Source organism: Chrysochloris asiatica, unplaced genomic scaffold (assembly GCF_000296735.1).
Source record: "Chrysochloris asiatica unplaced genomic scaffold, ChrAsi1.0 scaffold00011, whole genome shotgun sequence".
Taxonomy (NCBI): domain Eukaryota; kingdom Metazoa; phylum Chordata; class Mammalia; order Afrosoricida; family Chrysochloridae; genus Chrysochloris; species Chrysochloris asiatica.
In genome coordinates, this window is record NW_006408529.1 from 5,979,299 (window position 1) to 5,983,533 (window position 4,235).

The following is a 4,235-nucleotide window of genomic DNA, read 5'->3' on the forward strand; positions in this document are numbered from 1 at the left end:
TGTTAGAAGAAAAACCTCTCAGATTTGAAGCCATTTCAAATAGGATTGAGGAAGAGCTGCATCCTCAAAGTAGAGTTGAATAAGCTGTCAGAACATTCACTTGCTAATGGGGCATAACACAAAATGAGGAGAAACAGCTGCAAACATCATCCTACATAGAATGGATGAAGTATGAATATAGGAAAATTGGTCAAGAAGAAAAACAATGCATAAATATTAATATTCCAACTTGATGGTAGCTGACAACAACAACAACAAGCTTTAATGAACTGATATTGGCCATTTAAAATCTGATAATCATATGGTTTACTATATCAAGAATGACAAAATCAAAATGGAAGAATAATAATTCTTCATCAAAAAGCATTTCAAGAACTATCATGAAGTACAACACTAACTGTGATGGGATAATGTCCAGAAGCCTACAACAAAAAGTCAGTGAAACCACTATTACTCAAATTGTTGGACCAACCACTAATGTCAGAGATGATGAAATTATAGAATCCTACCAACTTCTTTAGTCTGAATTTAATCAAGATGTATTGATAATCCCTGGTGATTGGAATGTAATAGTTGGAAACATAAGGCCTGGTGATACAAATGATGCTGCAGATTGCATGATAGAGTTTTTCAAGAACAATGACTTAGTGGTTGCATAACATTTTTTTTTAAGCAACATAAATGGTGATTATACACATGGAACTTATGAGATGGGACACATGATTTTCAAACTGACTACATTTGTGGGAATAGATCCCAGGGCAGAATGTGGCACAGATCATCCTTTGTTTATATGTAAGTTCAGGCTGAAGCTGCATAAAATTAAAACAAGTCCACAAGAGCCAAAATATGTCCTTGATCATATCCCACTTGAATTTAGAGATCATTTCAAGTATGGATTTGATGCCTTAGACACTAATGAATGAAGAGCAGAAGAGTTGTAAGATGACATCAAGAACATCATACAGGAAGAAAGCAAAAGATCAGGAAGAAGACAGCAAAGAAAGAAAAGACTCTGAGGCTTACCATCCGGAATAGAGATGTTAAAAAGAATTGAGGAAATGAGGAAATAAAAGAGCTCACCTGAAAATTTAAAGACAGCATGAGAAGACAAAGTCAAGTATTATAATGAAGTGTTCAAAAGCCTGGAGTTAGAAAACCAAAAGGCAATGACAAACAGCATTTCTCAAGCAAAAAGAATTGAAGAAAGAATTCTAGCCTCTACTTGCATTATGAGGTAGCATAGTGGTTACAAATTGGGCTGCTGACCTCAAAGTCAATAGTTTGATACTACCAACTTTTAGACTGGAGAAAGATGGGGCTTTGTGCTCTCATAAATATTTACAGTCTCAGAAACCTTACACAGCGTTGCTATGAAGAATAAACATATCTATGTTGGAAGAAGTACAATCAGAATGCTCCTTAGAAACCAAGATGGCGAAATTTCATCTCTCACAATTCAGATGTATTATCAGTCCCTGGAGAATAATATCTTACTTGGTAAATTAGAGGGTCAGCAAAAAAATGGAAGACCCCCAACAAGATGGTTTGGCACAATGGAAGCAGCAGTAGAATCAAGAGTAACAGTGATTTTCAAGATGATGAAGGACCAAGAAGTTTATCATTCTGTTATACGTATGGTTACTATGAGTCAGACATGAATCGATGTCTCCTAACAACAATGACAACCATGGAATCTTTTAAATTTCTTCTTTCTTTCTTTCTTTCTTTCTTTCTTTCTTTCTTTCTTTCTTTCTTTCTTTCTTTCTTTCTTTCATTCAATAAATAAATAATTTAGAACTTACTTGGACTTAAGATGGTTTGGTATAAGTGAGATGATTGTTCTATTGAGATCTTGGTATCTATAAAGTGTTCAAAAAATGTTTATTTAACTTATACTAGATTTTTCCAGATATTATATTTGCAAACATCATAGAAATAAAATTTACTCAATTTTTCTTATCATCATTTAAAAATTAATGAATTTCCTGTTAGGTTATTTAACATTGTTAAACTTATGTTCATAGTATATAAAATCATCATATTTCATATCAAAATCATAATCTACCCTGTTACAGGATCAGTGATACAGAAATATGTAAAATATTGAAGCACATGAATGTATCATAGCAAAATTCAATACAGTGAAACCTCTGAGAGGTTTGCCTAATTTTTTCAGATGTCACAAGTTTTCCACCTTTGAAAGGAAGCAGTTTTACCATTTTTCTATCTCTCTCTACCAGTGTAAAATACTTGAGTGTTTCTTCAATGACAGTTTTACGCCTTACACAGACTCTTGATGCCCCAACTTTCCCTGTAGTTAGTTCCACAGAATGCAACCAGAGTCTGGAGTAAAACACAGCAACTTCCCTCAGTAGCTTTTCCATTGACAATCTTTACTGATGAACTTCAGATCTTCTCAAATGGGATGCTGGGATGCATTTATTAACTTCATCTTTCACTTAAATATTTTCATGCATGCCCTGTATTCAACAATAAAAAATAGTGTCACAAGATTTTGTATGAGTTATCATTCTTGTCACCCTTTAAACCTGTTCCAGTTCTGGTACAGAAACACTTAGATGTAGTTTTCTAATTGACCAGAACAACCTCATTGTCTAAGTGGTGGTGATGGAGGGTTAGGTAATGAAAAAGAAATGAAACGAGTGATAGTACCAAGAAACCTGTCCAATGACAGGTATATGGGTCTTTTACTTTGGATCATTTATTGCCCAACTAAGTGATTAACTCAGTTATACTTTGGCCACTTTTCTTGTTGTTGGGAACTTGATCATAAAGGACATTGGGGGGGAGGGGAGGAATAACATTCAGAAAATCAATGAACTAATTAATTATATGTTAGGCAGTGCTGTGTTGTAGTTAAGTGCCATTGAGTCATTTCTGACTCATAGTTACCCTGTATATCTTTATGGAAGCAGAAAGCCTCATCTTTTTCCTGTGGAGAAGCTGGTAAGTTTGCACTGCTGAAATTGTGGTTAGCAATAGAATGGTGTAAAGTAATAATAGAAAGAATATTAACAGTGAAGATTGAATTTGCATATGCAGTGCTCATGACAGATGTTATTAGGGCCTCAACTCTGGAGCTACACACTAAAAGAAGGGAGCCTACCAAAATACGAACTAGCAAGAGGTTTTCTGAGGGAAAGCAGGTAAAGAATCCAAGCAAAAGCCGCCAAGAGGAAAGCAAAGAGAAACCCAGAATTTATAAGGCAGTTCTGTTCCAGGCTGTGAGGAGTGAACTCAGAACATTGCCATGAAGAGTTTGCACCTAAGACCACCCAGTATGACTTTGTCCTCTAGGAGCAGATAAACTGAAATGAATTAACCTGATTACCTTAAACCAGACAATTGCAAACTTATGGCAGAATATTAGGAATGGGAACATTTGTACACTTTGTTTAATAGGTCAGGTACTCTCAGCATAGTATCTTCACCATGCTGTTGATGTTTAATGAAACAACTAGTGATGTCGGATTTCAATGGTTTCATGAGACTATATACATGACGGAACCCACAAGCCTGACTTTGGTATGTGTTATATGTAATACAACACTTAAGTGCTGTGGAGCTCAGTATAACAAGTCTTGAAATACCTCAGCTGGTACAGACCATGATGAATCTACTCTTGATGTGGGAAAGTCTAGATAGATAACAGATGGAGGATGTAGTGTTGTCCCTGTTCACAAAAGCATAAAGAGAATGATGTCTCTTTGTTCTGTCTCTAGCCTCTTAAACCTTGTTGTTGTGGTGGTTGTTGTTAAGTACCTTTGAGTCGGTTCTGACTCATTGGAATCCTGAGGAGCAGTTGGTGAGTGTTAACCACTGACTGAGGTTCAAATGATCTTTGTTTGTGGTGTTGTTAAGTGCCCTCCATTTGGGTCTTACTCATAGCAATCCTATATAAGGTTTCTAAGGAGCAGCTGGTGGGTTTGAACTGCTGACGTTGTGGTTCATACCAACCTTGAGGTCCAATGCATTATTCCAGCACTGACTTAAATTAAACAAAGAATCTGAGAAAAGGAGACAGACATGTGCTTAGAAAGATCAAATTACAGATGGAATATGGTGGACTAATAGAATCCTAGATTTCTACATATAATCACATTAAAATAAATTTTGTTATTGTTGTCCTTGTTAAGTGCTAGTGAGTCAGTTCTAACTCTGAATGACTCATTATAGTGTTTCTGAGGAGCAGCTGGTAGATTTGTGCACAT